At 37.8% G+C, this 16,964-nt stretch overlaps 2 pseudogenes; one reads left to right on the top strand and one right to left on the bottom strand.

Annotated features, from left to right (window-relative positions):
• The first annotated feature begins 6,232 nt into the window (after positions 1 to 6,232).
• On the top strand, positions 6,233 to 7,062 carry LOC112913202 (olfactory receptor 7A5-like; annotated as a pseudogene).
• A 4,859-nt stretch (positions 7,063 to 11,921) lies between these two features.
• Positions 11,922 to 12,750, bottom strand: LOC112913154 (olfactory receptor-like protein OLF4; annotated as a pseudogene).
• Between the last annotated feature and the right edge of the window lie 4,214 nt (positions 12,751 to 16,964).

Raw genomic sequence — 16,964 nt, 5'->3', positions numbered from 1 at the left:
TTTGTTCAGAAATTTGTTTGAAGACTTCCTTCGATTTGATTTCAGACAGTTGTTTTGACCCACTCTGCTTAGCCTAAATGCACTTTCATTGTTCTTCTTTCATTCAAAAGTTTCACTTATTTTAAAACTATGCTGTGTTATGCATACTTACACATTCACACAATCAACTGGACTGTATAAAAGATACTAATGTATATCATAAGTACTCTTTACGTTCTGCACAATCTCTTTTTTATAGTTTTCTCCCCCATCCTTCTGACTCAGGAGTGTATAAGGAGTATAAGGAGTACCTTAGACATGTCCCTCTAGTCAACCAGTGGAATTCTTCTTCATGATTTCTATGCCTGCATGACATTGCATGGTGTGGCTGTGTCATTTACACTTTTGATGGCCTCTTATATTTTTTTCTCATTAAACTACAATATATTCAGGGGCACCTGAGTGGTTCAGTGGTTAAGCATCTGCATTTGGCTCAGGTCATGATCCTGGGGTCCTGGGATGGAGTCCCACATCAGGCTCCCCACAGGGAGTCTACTTCTCCCTCTGCCTATGTCTCTGTGTCTCTCTCTGTATATCTCATGAGTAAATAAAATCTTTTTTAAAAGTACAATGTATCAATGTTATGAAATATTTATAATACTTAAAACTATGTTTCACAACCAAAGCCCACCACAGAGAAGGAACTGGTCCAGAATGTCCATAGTGCAGAATGTCCAGACTGCAAAACCCAAAGTTAAAGAATATCTGTATTTTTAAAAAATATTTTATTTCTTTTAAGTAATCTCTACACCTAACATGGGGCTTGAAATTACAAGCCCAAGCTCAAGAGTCCCATGCTCTACCGACTGAGCAAGCCAAATGCCCCGAAGAACATCTGTATTTTTATTTTTTTTAAGATTTATTTATTTATTTATTCATGATAGACATAGAGAGAGAGAGAGAGGCAGAGCCACAGGAGGAGGGAGAAGCAGGCTCCATGCCCGGAGCCCAACGTGGGACTCGATCCCGGGACTCCAGGATCACACCCTGGGCCAAAGGCAGGCACTAAACCACTGAGCCACCCAGGGATCCCCTCATCTGTATTTTTAATATTTGCCACTGACTTCAGAGCCTCCCCAAGATGTTATAACACTTCTGCATTCTGACAGGAAAATTACAAAGTAATCTTTTGTTACTTCTTTAAAAATTCCAAACCCCAATTAATGTGACAGCCTTCTGAGTGCTTTCTTCGGGTGATGGGTGTGAAAGAGATTTCTTTTTTTTTTCAAGCTCACAGCCCTTTCATTTTTTTAATAATAAATTTATTTTTTATTGGTGTTCAATTTGCCAACATACAGAATAACACCCAGTGCTCATCCCGTCAAGTGCCCACCTCAGTGCCCGTCACCCACTCACCCCCACCCCCACCCCGCCCTCCTCCCCTTCCACCACCCCTAGTTCGTTTCCCAGAGTTAGGAGTCTTTATGCTCTGTCTCCTTTTCAGATTTTTCCTACCCATTTCTTCTCCCTTCCATTCTATTCCCTTTCACTATTATTTATATTCCCCAAATGAATGAGATCATATAATGTTTGTCCTTCTCCGATTGACTTACTTCACTCAGCATAATACCCTCCAGTTCCATCCACGTTGAAGCAAATGGTGGGTATTTGTCGTTTCTAATGGCTGAGTAATATTCCATTGTATACATAAACCACATCTTCTTTATCCATTCATCTTTCGATGGACACTGAGGCTCCTTCCACAGTTTGGCTATTGTGGACATTGCTGCTAGAAACATCGGGGTGCAGGTGTCCCATCGTTTCATTGCATCTGTATCTTTGGGGTAAATCCCCAACAGTGCAATTGCTGGGTCGTAGGGCAGGTCTATTTTTAACTCTTTGAGGAACCTCCACACAGTTTTCCAGAGTGGCTGCACCATTGAAAGAGATTTCTTATTGAGTTTTTTAAACTATCTGTGAGCTCAAGTAAAGGCTTATCTATATGATTACCATGTACACTTGTCTAATATTATTATATGTACACGTATTATATGCCTACTTATCTATAATTATCAGCGTTGCATATAATTTTCACAAATCAGTTTCTCTATTGACTTTTAGTTATATATTTTTGGCCATAAAATGGTCTTAAGTTTTATTTAGTTAAATATATCTATCTTCTTACCTCTGAGGTTTTATTGCCTTAATTATGATGGTTTTATTTTTTTAATTTTTTAAATTAAATTCAATTTGCCAACATATAGGATAACACCCAGTGCTCATCCCATCAAGTGACCTCCTCAGTGCCCATCACCCAGTTACCCCATCCCCCCACCTACCTCCCCTTCCACAACCCTTTGTTTCCCAGAGTTAGGAGTTTCTCATGGTTTGTCTCCCTCTCTAATTTTACCCCACTCAGTTTCCCTCCTTTCCCTTACAATCTCTTTCACTATGTCTTATTCTCTACATATAAGTGAAACCAACTATGATGGTTTTATATGTAGGTTTCTAGATATGCATCTAAAATGGAATGGAATGGTTACTCCTAAACTGAGGTTTACTCCTTCTGATTTTCGTGAGTTGTGTGAGATAAGGAGTCACTGTACTTCCTTCCAGGTAGAAGGCTATTTGTGCAAATTTCCATTTGACGATACAATCTTTTCCAGGTAAATTGAAATGCAGGTTTGTCGGGTATTAAATATCCATATATAATGAGGCCTAATTCCTGATTCTTCAACAAATACTAAAAGTGGGGATCCCTGGGTTGCTCAGCGGTTTAGTGCCTAGCTTCAGCCCAGGGTGTGATCCTGGAGTCTCAGGATCGAGTCCTGCATTGGGCTCCCTGCATGGAGCCTGCTCTCCCTCTGCCTGTGTCTCTGCTTCTCTCTCTGTCTCTCATGAATAAATAAATAAAATCTCTTTTAAGAAAATACTAAAAGAGCATCTTCTATGTTCCAGAAATGTCTAAGAATTTTATAAATACTTAATTACCTCCTATTTAAAGATCTTGGGGAATTTTATTATTTGTCCATGTTGATTTTGTGGAATTACTGCTCCTGTAGATCCTGTTTCAGGTCTCAAAACTCCCTTCAATCTTGCTGGATATGGTTGTACCAAAACCACTCTCTTTAACCTGGTTTTCTCTCCTCTGTCATTCTCTGTATTTCAAAATGTTTCATTGTTTTAAATTTGTTTCTATATAAGTGCATATACATCCACACCCATAAAGAAGAAGATGAACAGTGCAGGTGAAGTCCCTGCTCCTTTTGTCTTAGGTCACAGTGACAGACAAGAGCACAGTGAGATAAATGTGAGTACGAGATAATGCCCTCAGATAAGTCACATGAAAATTATTCAGAGTAAGAGGGTAGATCGCCACAGGGTGTTTAGGATTTTACAGAGTCTGGGGAGGCCTTTGCATGTTGGACAAGGAACAGAACTGTGAGTAGTTGTGCTCCTGAGACTTGTCAAGAAAGTGACTAAAACCCAAAGGCTAAAAATAACAAACATAAAAAGATGTCATATAGAAAAAGTGATAAAGGGGTTCATCACATCGTCTATTGGGCCAAATAAAAACCAACTGGTCAAATAAATATGTAATAGGCACAGGAAAAACAAGTCTTCTGCTATCTGCTATCTGGTAATAAAAATGCCCGAACTTTGTGAAGTATTGTTTCCTTCTTTTTACTAATTTTTCTCTTGTGATGTTCAATCTGTAAGGTGTTTCACACCATAAAGATGTCATTACTTTGTCTTATGGACAAATTTATTTTTCCTCTTTTATTATTTTTGCTGGGTATTAATAGGATGAAACCAGAATGGAATGCCACCAGCACCAGGGGAGCTTTCCTTCCTAACAGTCTTTCAGGTCAGCTAAACATATTGGATCATTTTACTCTTTATATCCACCCCATTTCTCCCTCCTTCTGTCTGTCTCTATTTCTCTGTATTGAACACAATTTTTTATTGGTGTTATTTTTTTAATTTCTTATTTAAATTCAATTTAGTTAATATACAATGTATTATTAGTTTCAAGGTAGAATTTAATAATTCATCAGTTGCGTATAATATCCAGAGCTCATTACATCACATGCCTTCCTTAATACCCATCACCCAATTATCCCATTCCCTCACCCACCTCCCCACCAACAACCCTCTATTTCTGTCCTATAATCAAGAATATTTTAGGGTTTCCGCCCTCTCTTTTTTATCTTATTTTATTTTTCTTTCCCTTCTCCTACGTTCATATGTTTTGTTTCTTAAATTTCACTTATGAGTGAAATCATATGGTATTTGTCTTCCTCTGACTCATTTGGCTTAGCATAATACACCCTAACTCCATCCATGTCATTGCAAATGGCAAGATCTCATTCTTTAATGGCTGAGTAATTTCCCATTGTGTATATATATATATACCACATCTTCTTTATCAATTCATCTGTTGATGGACTTCTGGGGCTTTCCATATTTTGACTATCGTGGACATTGTTGCTATAAACATTGGGGTTCAGCTGCCCCTTTGAATCACTGGATAATCACATTGGATAAATACCTAGTAGTGCAATTGCTAGGTCATAGGGTAGCTCTATTTTTAATTTTTTGAGCAATCTCCATACTATCTTCCAGAATGACTGCACAAGTTTGCATTCCCACCAACAGTAGGAGAGGGTTCCCCTTTCTCCACATATGGGCCAACACCTGTAGTTTTCTGTCTTGTTAATTTTAGCCATTCTGACCGGTGTGAGGTGGTATCTCAATGTGGTTTTGATCTGTATTTCCCTGGTGATGAGTCATGTTGAGCATTTTTTTCATGTGTCTCTTAGCTGTTTATATTTGTACCAAAAACCATAAGATATCTAGGGATAAACCTTACCAAAGAGGTAAAAGATCTGTACTTTTAATAGTAGAACATTTATGTTTTAAAAAAAATTTTGAGGAAGACACAAAGAAATGGAAAAAATTCCTTGCTCCTGAATTGGAAGAACAAATATTGTTAAAAATGCCTGTTACCCAAAGCAATCTACACATTCAATGTAAACCTGATCAAAATACCACCAACATTTTTCACAGAGCTGGAACAATGATCTAAAATTTATACAGAATGAGAAAACACCCCAAATATTGAACACAATTGCTGGGTATATTTTTACATTCCTATGGGAAAGATGATATTATTTGTATGCATTCATATCCTAAACAGTGTGTTGGAGTGGTTGGGGGGAGGTGAGAAGGACATTGAAGAACACACAACAAGAGGGCATGGTGTGCCGTGTTGTGTGTATGTGAGAATGTATGTGTGCATGTGTGTGCATGCATGTGCACACATACACATTGATGAGTGAGAGCAGTCCTCAAGCAAGGACACAAAGGCTTCTCTATTTCAAGGTGAGCCCTATACTACACAGGCAAAACTCACTCAACAGATTGAGTAAGGAAGGATGTTCAATGGACAGACAGGACACTATTCCAATCACATCATAAAGTACAAGAGGTACATAGTGTAAACAAGGAAGCTCCTGTGTCTTGAACTGTAAGCATCTATGAGGCCAATGGTTCTACAAAATTCCCTGCCACCACCTCTCATCACTTTCCCTCTTGTCCATTCCCCTCAACACATTGGCTTCCTTCTGAGCCTTGATTTTCTAATGGAAACACTACCTCAGGGCCTTTGCACTAGCCCTTCCCTCTGCCAGGAAGACCTCTGGTCTTCCACCCTCTTCCTTGAGGTCTCTGTTCAAATGCCACCTCTTTAACCAGTCTTGACTGAACACTCAACATAACACCCACCCACTCTCTCCTTTAAACCGCTTCTGTGTTTTTCATAGCATCTGTCCCCATTTCATGATTATTTAGCCTTTATATCTACTTCCATCATCATCACAGAATTCTAGGGATTTTTGCTTTTCACCTCCCTACACTTTATGACTAGAATTTTGAAACATGGTCCACACTCTATATATTCCTCAAATGCATGAAAGAATTTCCGACTAAGACTATACAATACTTGAACTGTTGGGAAACATCTGATGTTAGGATGAAATTTCCAAATCTTAAATTAAAAAGAAAAAAATAAAATTCCAAGTCAGAGAGGAAATGGGAATCACTTCAAAGGTCCCAGATCCACTCAAAAATATTGAAATGAGTTTCTTGACTGGAAAATATAAATTGTGGCATTTCCACAATGTGAGCAATATCCATTTCTGTGAAAATGAGTCATGTTATTTTCCCCTGTGCTGGTAGTCGCCTCCACCATATGGACCCAGGAAATGATACAGGAATTTCAGAATTCTACCTTCTGGGATTTTCAGAGGAACTAGAACTACAGCCCCCTCGTATTTGGGCTTTTCCTCTCCATGTACCTGATCACTGTGTTTGGAAACCTGCTCATCATCCTGGCTGTCAGCTCTGATCCCCACCTCCACACCCCCATGTACTTCTTCCTCACCAACCTGTCCTTTGTAGACATCTGTTTCACCTCCACCACCATCCCCAAGATGCTGCAGAACATCCAGACCCAAAGCAAAGTCATCACCTATGCAAGGTGCCTCACACAGATGTACTTTTTCATACTGTTTACAGGATTAGACATCTTTCTTCTAACTGTGATGGCTTATGACCGGTTTGTAGCCATCTGTCACCCCCTGCGCTACACGGTGATCATGAACCCCTGGCTTTGTGCACTGCTGGTTCTGGTGTCCTGGGTCATGAGTGTCCTGTATTCCTTGTTACAAACCTCCATGGTGTTGGGGCTGTCCTTCTGTACAGAGGTGGAAATCCCCCACTTTTTCTGTGAACTCAATCAGATGATACAACTTGCCTGCTCTGACACCTTTCTCACCAACATGGTGATGTATTTTGCAGTTATGTTGCTGGCCTGTGGTCCCTTCCTTGGGATCCTTTACTCTTACTCTAGGATTGTTTCCTCCATACATAGAATCTCATCAGCTCAGGGCAAGTATAAAGCATTTTCCACCTGTGCATCTCACCTCTCGGTTGTCTCCTTATTTTACTGTACGGGCCTAGGAGTGTACCTTAGCTCTGCTGCTACACAGAGCTCCCACTCAAGTGCAGTGGCCTCAGTGATATACACAGTGGTCACGCCCATGCTGAATCCCTTCATCTACAGCCTGAGGAACAGAGACATAAAGGAGGCTCTGATGAGATTCTCTGGGATGCCAGCTCTAAAAGGGCCAATCGTCGTGGGGCTGAAGAAGTGCCCATGATTGCAAGGCCCCAAACCTGAGCCAAATCTTGAGATACTTTGATCAGATTGTGGAAGTGGGACATGCCTCTACTATTTTTTTCCTGAATTTCTATTTCTTCTTTGCCTTTCTATATAATTTATGCAACTCACTTTATTAAGCTTTGTGATATCTCTGATATCCCAGAGATTTTTCCCTTTGTCATTTTCCTACTCTCTCAATGCTATTCCTAACCTTGTTTGTGAAATATTTGGAAATTCTCATTTTTTTAAAGGACTACATGTATCTGCTAAGAATAATTTCCTCTCGAATAAAATATATCAAAGTAAGTATTGTTTTGTTTTGTTTTGTTTGACCAAATACTACTCCTATGGAAAATCTATTCTTGGCCACCATAGCTATTTATATTAGTTTATAACAGAGAAAAATCTGAGACCACTGTTCTTCACTTTTATGAACATGATTCCTTTGTATATAATTACCTTACATACTCTTCCTGAGAATGCAGACTTTGACATACTGGTTCTTATAGCTGATCCTGAAGATTTTTCTACACATTAGGATCCTGTTGTTACACAGCTTGTGTCCACCATGCCTACCCTAGTCACTAGCAAAAGAAATGATAATAAAAATCCATGTCTCCAAGTGGAATCTACATAGAAAGACATATATGGAAAAAAAATATATTGATATAATATGGCCTTGGAGTCCAGTTGACTTTAAGGATGATGAAGCAAAATCTTAAATCATAGATTTATTGCCATGCAAAGTATTTCTTTCTCAGGCACTTCATCTACTCATTAAATTATGGAATATTGGGACAGCCTGGTGGCTCAGTGGTTTAGCACCACCTTCAGCCCAGAGCATGATCCTGGAGACCCAGGATCATGTCCCACATTGGGCTCCCTGCATAGAGCCTGCTTCTCCCTCTGCCTGTGTCTCTGCCTCTCTTTCTCTCTGTGAGAGAGAAAGAGAAAAATTTTATTCATTACTCTCATGAATAAATGAGTAAAATCTTTTTTTAATAATAAGAAATGTGTGGGAAATATCAGGAAGGGAGACAGAATGTAAAGACTCCTAACTCTGGGAAACGAACTAGGGGTGGTGGAAGGGGAGGAGGGCGGAGGGTGGGGGGAATGGGTGACGGTCACTGAGGGGGGACACTTGACGGGATGAGCACTGGGTGTTTTTCTGTATGTTGGTAAATTGAACACCAATAAAAATTAATTTATTTATTTAAAAAAATAAAATAAAATAAAATTTTCATCTATAAAAAAATAAATAAATTTTATTGGAGAAATGTCTTTGTCACTTTCCTATTGCTGTTATCATCAATTTCCACACTGAGGATTTAAAAGAAACAAATTTACAGTCTTCCAGGGATTCCTGGGTGACTCAGCGGTTGAGTGTCTACCTTTTGCTCAGATCCTGATCTCAGGATCTGGGATCGAGTCCCGCATCCGGCTCCCTGTAGGAAGTCTGCTTTTCCCTCTGCCTATGTCTCTGCTTCTCTCTCGTCTCTCATGAATAAAAAAATAAAATATTTGAAAAAAATGCACTCTTCCAGCCTTGGAGGTAAAAGCCAAAAATAAGTCTCATTAAGCTAAAATCAAGATGTCTCTGCAGAACACAGAGAGCATGAATTCCTGTCTAGTCATGTACATGACTCTGGGTCACTATTCATTCTCTACAAAAAAATACATGTCCTTCCATGTAACTGAAAAGGATCCTTATCAGAGCCACTCTTTTTTAAGATTTATTTGTTTATTTGAGAGAAAGAGAGAACAAGAAAGGGGTACAGGGAAGAAAGAAAGGGACAGAGAATCTTGATCAGACTCCTAGCTGAGTGTAAAGCCCAGATGAAAGGTGGCGGAAGAGTCTCCACCACCTGATGGAAGGTGCTGCCCACATTGCCAAACACATGGCTACCTAGAAAGAAGGGGATGTGGAGCCATCTCTGCAAACAGTCTACTACTACTGTAAATTTCTATTTGAAAGGTTTCATTTCCACTTCAACTTTCAACAGTAGAATGATCTCTGAGAATACAGTGAGATTTAATTATGTATCCACTGGGCAGTTATTTATGGAAATTTACTCCAGAGGCTCAGGCTTTCCTGTAAATATTTGCTCCCCACCACTTGCTTGTAGATCACTATTCCTAGTCTAAGAAAAGCTCAGAGAAATAAAAGATTTTCTTTCCAGATGTCTCAGAGAGACTGGAGACCTTGTATCTAACTCACCAATTGATGGACTAAGAACTGTTTATCACTGATACTATCTTCATGGAATCCTTATGTAGATACTTATGTCTTCCTTATGTTTTCCTATTGACTGGTTGATTCCTATCACTTTCTCAGTGATATATTCATAACGGTTTTCATTCTGGTACTGTTTGGTTTTCTTTTATGGGGAGGCTTCCACTGGAAGGAGATGGCATTGGAATGCAAATAGAAGACAGAGAAGACGGAAAGATTTTTTCTTCATTTTTCCAGTTTTTTTTAATTTAAATTCAATTAGCCAAGATATAGTACATCATTAGTTTCAGAGTTCAATAATTCATCAGTTGCATATAATACCCAGTGCTCATCACATCACATGCCCTCCTTAATGCCCATCACCCAATTACCCCATCCCTCCACCCCTCATTTTTCCAGTTTTATTAACATGTAATTGCCATGTAAAATTCTAAAATTTTAAGCATACAACTTGGCGATTTCATATAAATGAAATGATCACCAGGATACATTAGTGAATACATCCATCACTTCACATACTTCTCTTTTATTTTTGTTGTAAGAACATTTACTCTGTACTCTGTTAGCAACATGGCAGTATACAACACAATATAGTTAACCAAAATGACCATGTTGTACATGACATTCCCAGAACCCATTCATCTTATAATTGAAGATTTGTAGGCTTCCACCAGCATCTTCTCATTTCCACAAACCCCAGCTACAGGCAAACATCAACCTGCTCTCTGTTTCTATGAGTTCAGATTCTTGTATTTCACATATAAGTGAAATTCTACACTATTTGTCTTTCTCTGTCTGATTAATTCACTTAGTGTAATGCCCTCAGAGTCCATACGTATTTTAGCAAAGGAAGGATATTCCTTTCTTATTGCTAAGTCACACTGTATAGATATGCTATTATCATTAATTCATCTGTCAATGATGACAGATGATACTCAGCTATATCCATGTTTTGGCTATTGTAAATAATCCTGCAATGAATGTAAGGTCACGGATATCTGAGATACTCACAAATATGTAGGGAGTAGGCCACCCAATCATGAACAGCCAGTGGATGAAATAAGAAACCAAAAAAGAAATTTGAAAATCTTCAATCAAATGAAAAAGAAAACATAGCCTATCAAAACTTATGGGATGTTGCAAACGCAGCTCAAAGAAGGAAGTTTCTAGCAATAAATGCCTACATAAAGAAAAACAAGAGACCTTCAGTAAATAACCTCACTTTATGACTCAAAGACCTACAAAAAGAAGAATAAACTGAGTCCCGTGGAGCAGAGGAAAAAATAACAAATATCAGAGCAAACATAAATAGTATATGGACCAAAAAACCACAGAAAAGATTAACAAAGCTAGGAGCGAATTTTTGAAAAGCTGATCAAAATTGACAAACGATTTGTTAGAGCGAAGAAAAAGGGTAGGGGAGAAAATACAAATAAGTAAAATCAGCAGCAAAATATCACAAGAAAGGTAAAGAAATTGGTGACAGAAATTGTTCACACACAGTATAACATTCATGACAACATTTTTAAAAGGGGAGATATTAAGTCTAGGGCAATGGAAGGAGTAATATTTGTAGGCAGCACTAGAAATTTTCAAAGAGAAACAGCAAAATAATCCAATTAAATAATATAAAATCTGCTACTACATTCTTCACTTCAATTAATAAAACCCTTAAAGATGGACACCAAATATGCCACATTTCAATGAGTAGATGTACATCATCAAAAATATATTTTCCACAGTGAAATATGGTGTGATTAAAATTTTTACTTCATCCTATTTCAGGTCTTCCCTGATACTGAGCCCATGTCAAGTCACTTGGTTTATGCAAACTTGTCTTTATGTAGGTTATACTTGGTTTGTGTTTTTCATAAGCAATTTTAGCCTTACTCTTCTGTACAAGGGATACTGTGGATGCTGAGCTGATAAGAGAACAAGATGCTAATAAGGATCACAAAGCCCCATGACTAGCTACAAAACAAACTAGTAGGTTAAAGACTATATTATCAGGAAAAGCATTTAAGGTACTAACATAAAAAGAATGGCAGACTCAGAGTGAAAAACTGTGCTCTTAGAGTTTCTTCTACAATAAAATTATAAGAATGGTCTCAGTGGGCAATGTAGTTTGTTTCATAAAACTAGGACGATCCATCACTCTATGGCACAAATGGGAATCTCCAAATTGTTTCTGATTCAGAGTTGGAACTAATATGGAAATTAAGAAAACAAAAAAGAAAAGTTTAATAAAGCAGCTAAACTTTAGAAAAAGTGAAACTCCAAGTTACAGGTAGAGGGATTAAGTTCTTAATTCATGAACCAATTAAAGAACCACGATTTCTGGCATTATCTGGCAATCACAGATACTTCTTGAAAAATGACTCTTTTATGTCTTCCTTCTGAAAAATACATTTAGAACCCTCTTTATGTCTCTGTTCCGCAGGCTGTAGATGAAGGGGTTCAGCATGGGCGTGACAACCGTGTACATTACCGAGGCTTCTGCACTTGAGTGGGAGCTCTGGGTAGCAGCAGAGCTAAGGTACACTCCTAGGCCCGTACAGTAAAATAAGGAGACAACCAAGAGGTGAGATGCACAGGTGGAAAATGCTTTATACTTGCCCTGAGCTGATTGTATTTTACGTATGGAGGAAACGATCTTAGAGTAAGAGTAAAGGACCCCAGCCAGGGGACCACCAGCCAGAAGCACAGTTGCAAGATACATCACCATGTTGTTGAGAAAGGTGTCAGAACAGGCAAGTTGGATCACCTGATTGAGTTCACAGAAAAAGTGGGGGATTTCCACCTCTGTACAGAAGGACAGCCGCAACACCATTAAGGTTTGTAACAGGGAATGCAAGACACTCACGACCCAGGACACCAGAACCAGCAGTCCACAGAGCCCAGGGTTCATTATAACCATGTAGTGCAGGGGATTACAGATGGCCATGAATCTGTCATAGGCCATCACAGTCAGGAGGAAGTTGTCCAAACCTACAAAAAGTAGGAAAAAGTACATCTGCATGATGCAGCTTTTATATGTTATTACTTTTTTCTTTGCGTGTATATTCATCAGCATCTTGGGGACAGTGGTGGAGATGAAACAGATTTCTACAAAGGAAAGGTTGGCAAGGAAGAAATACATGGGTGTGTGGAGGTGGGAATCAGAGCTGACAGCCAGGATGATGAGCAGATTCCCAAGTATGGTGACCAGGTACATGCACAGGAAAAACCCAAAGAGGAAGGGTTGCAATTCTGGTTCCTCTGAAAATCCCAGAAGAAGAAATTCTGAAATTCGTGTATCATTCTTTAGTTCCATATAGGCAATGCTACTACTAAAATAAGAGAGAAAGAGCATGACAATCATAATCATGCATTACTAACCTGGCAGGTACATTATTGTTTATATTCTTCTCTCAAAAAATTAATGTTTATATTTGTGTAGAACATCATTAAAATACTAAAAACTAGGAATATAAGGAAACTATCTCAACATAAAGCCTTTTATGATGGGATGCCTGGGTGGCAGGCATGAGTGAAGTGGCAGTGGTTGAGTGTCTGCCTTTGGCTCAGGGTGTGATCCTGGAGTCCCTGGATTAATTCCCATATCAGGCTCCCCGCATGGAGCCTGCTTCTCCCTCTGCCTGTCTCTCTCTCTCTCTCTCTCTCTCTCTCTCTCTCTCTCTCTCATAAATAAATAAAATCTTGAAAAAAATCCTTTTATGAAAAACCCACAGCAAGCATGATACTCAATGGGGGCACAGTGAACATTTTTCCTGTATGGTCTAGAATAAAGCAAGGATGACTGCTTTCATGATTTCTATGCAACATAACACTGGAAGTTCTAGCCAGAGGAACTAAAGAAAGAAGAAGAGTAGGTGAGAGGGTAGTGCAAAGCTGCTCTCCCGGAACTCTGGTAGGAAAGGAAGGAAGGAAGGAAGGAAGGAAGGAAGGAAGGAAGGAAGGAAGGAAGGAAAGAAAGAAAGAAAGAAAGAAAGAAAGAAAGAAAGAAAGAAGAAAGAGAGAAAGAAAGAAAGAAAGAAAGAAAGAAAGAAAGAAAGAAAGAAGAGACATCCAAACTGGAAAGGAAAAAATAAATTAAGTATGTAGATGATGTGATCTTATATGTAAAAAATCCTAAAGATGTCACAAAAACACTAATAAAGCTATTAAATTAATTCAGTCAAGTAACGATACAAAGCTAACTCTCAAAAAATCATATATATATATATATATCCCTCAAAAATCATATATATACATATATGTGTACATACACATATAGGTATATATGTTTGTACATATATGTATGTATATACATTATATATATGTAGTGAGCAATCTGAAAGGAAAAAAAAATTCCATCTATGTGACATCCAGAAGAATAGGACAATCACTTCATACCAGTCAGACTAGCTAGTATAAAAAGACAAGAAATTACAAGTGTGGGTGAGAATGTGGAGAAGATGGAACCCTTGTGCACTGTTGGTAGGAATGCAAACTAGCACAGCTACTGTGGAAACAGTGTGGAGTTTCCTCAAAAAATTAAAAATAGAAATACCACATGATCAAATGGTTCTGCTTCCCAAAGAAGACAAAAACACTAATCAAAAATATATGCACTCCATGTTTATTGCAGCTTTGTTTACAATAGGCAAGATATGAAAGCAGCCCAAGTGTCCATCAATAGATGAATGGACAATGCATCTATTGATGGACAAATAAGATTTGTATATATATATATATACACACACACACACACATACAGATGAATAAAGATTTGCATATATATATACATACAGATAAATGGATACAGAAGATTTGTATGTATACATATATATACAGATGAAATTTTATATACATTTTAATATATACAAGTTTTATATACATTTGTATACATATGTGTGTGTGTGTGTGTGTGTGTGTATGCACTGGAATATGACTCACCCACAAAAAAGAATGAGATCTTGCATTTACAACAACATGGATGGATCTAGAGGATGTTATACTAAGTGACATAATTCAGACAAAGACAAATACCATATGACCTCACTTACTTGTATAATCTAATGATTAGAACAAACAGACAAACAAATACAGAAAACAAACTGGAGGACGCCTGGGTAGCTCAGAAGTTGAGCATTTGCCTTCGGCTCAGGTCCTGATCCCGGGTCTGGCGGGGGACTACACATCGGGCTCTCTGTGAAGAGGCTGCTTCTCCCTCTGCCTATGTCTCTGCTTCTCTCTTTCTCTCATGAATAAATAAATAAAATCTTAAAAAAAAAAACTGGTACTTGCCAGAGGGTAGGTGGAGGGGGAGTGGTTAAAGTGTATTAAGAGGTGCAAATGAGATGTTGCCATTTGCAACAACGTGGATGAATCTAGAGGGTATAATGCTAAGTGAAATAAGTCAGTCATAAAAAGACAAATACCATATGATTTTACTTAAAATTGATACTTAAGAAACAAAACAAATGATCAAAAAAAGAAAGAAGCAAACCAAAAACAGACTCTTAACTGTAGAGAACAAACTGCTGGTTAAAAGAGGAGACGTGTGTGGAGGGATGGGTGAAATAGGTGAAAGGGATTAAGAGTACCCTCATCATGATGAGCACTGAGTAATGTGTACAACTGTTGAATCACTATACTGTATACCTGAAACTAAAAAACACTGTATTGAATTATATGGAAGCTAAAAATTAAATTTTAAAACTGCAAAAGAAAGTCTTTAAAATTACCAGAAAAATCCCCCAAATAAAAAATAAAATCTACAGCCAAATCATGATTTTGACATCCTGGTCCAGATCAGTCTCTGTACTGGGGTTTTTCCTGGGCATTGTAGGACAAAACATGAGAGACACCTAACTCTGGGAAATGAACAAGGGGTAGTGGAAAGGGAGGTGAGCGGGGGGTTGGGGTGACTGGGTGATGGGCACTGATGAGCACTGGGTGTTATGCTATATGTTGGCAAATTGAACTCCAACAAAAAAATAAAAATAATAATAAAAAATAGTAAAAGAAGGCATTTATTTAAATAAATAAATAAATAAATAAATAAATAAATAAATAAAGCCTCCCCAATCTGACAGCCTAAAATGTCTCTGGACACTGCTCAGTGTTCCCTGCAGGAAAAAATTGCCCCTGGTGGAGAACCAGCATTCTAACTCAATCTCAAAATATTTTTCTATAATTGATATAATAGCAATTTAATGATAAAGAATATGAAAAATCCTCAAAAGGTGTAAATGACAATAAAATACTATGCAATCACTGAAATAATGAATTAGCATTTATTGGTTGATGGAGGCAAGGTGCTATTGAGGGAGACAAGCTATAAAAAATAGACTGCATGCAAGCACAAAGACCATTTACAATGTGCATAACATTCTGTGCATGAATTTGTATAAAACTGTATGAATATTTCTGTGTGCATAATATAGAAACATTAGTTTTAAAAGAAGCTAAGATCTTATGGAACAAAGGGTAGCAATGAGAATGAGACTAGCTTAGGCATGGAGCTGTGTCAAACAATTGCCTGAAACACAATGACAATCTAAAACTGATTTTATAGAGAGGTATAAAATACTATTAATGTAATGACATTGACGTGGGTCATTAATGGGAGATTAAAGTGCTAAAGACTTGAAATCAGGGGAGCTGACTGGCTCAGTTGGGAGAGAATGTGGCTCTTGATCTTGAGGTTGTGAGTTCAAGCCCAAAGTTGGGGTAGGTATTACTTTTTAAAAACATAAACTTAGAAATAAAAGAATATAACAAAAAGTCTTTTTTTAAATGGGTAGGGAAAAAATAAATAAAAGTGGGTAGGAAGCATTATCTAAAGTTACGATTTCATCTTATATAAAGAAATATTAGTTCATATTTGTTTAGGAATAAAAGGTGAATGTTAGTCAAACGATAAAGAAGAACACCTTCCAAATGATGGCTGCAGGTGACGTGACTTGGAGAAATAGATCTAATCACAAAAAGCCTAAAAGTACAATGAGGAATAATAGAAATGTGAAGGCAGTTTGGAAATATGTATAAATGGTGATTTATTTATTCAAATGATGCAGAACCTTCTACACTTAAATGTGCAAGAGGGGGGAGGAAAAGACCACATGATAAGTTTGAGTACACAAAATACATTAACTTTCCTACTACCCTCTAATACATCTGTATATACATAAAGGAACTGAAGATCAAACAGCAAAGTTAGTGGGAAAATTCCAATTCTTAGATTTGAAAAAATGTAATCAAAAACAGTAATATAAACACTCCACCAAACAAAAGCACAGAACTGGCACAGACAATTTGCAGCAGAGAAAGCAAACATCTAAGAAACCCACAAATATACTTATGCTCCCCAGTAAGAAAATAATTGCAACATTAAGCTTTTTTTAGTATATCGCTTTTCACCTACACATGTTTAAAAAAAATTGATTGAAATACCCAGCTTGAAAAAGGACACCGTGAAATGTATGTCTCATGACCCATGGTCTGGATCTTTCTCATCAGTATGGGAACGTACTCAAATTT

This window comes from Vulpes vulpes, chromosome 9, assembly GCF_048418805.1.
Source record: "Vulpes vulpes isolate BD-2025 chromosome 9, VulVul3, whole genome shotgun sequence".
Classification (NCBI taxonomy): domain Eukaryota; kingdom Metazoa; phylum Chordata; class Mammalia; order Carnivora; family Canidae; genus Vulpes; species Vulpes vulpes.
Note: the sequence above shows the minus strand (reverse complement) of the source record. Positions and strands in the feature narration are given on the sequence as shown.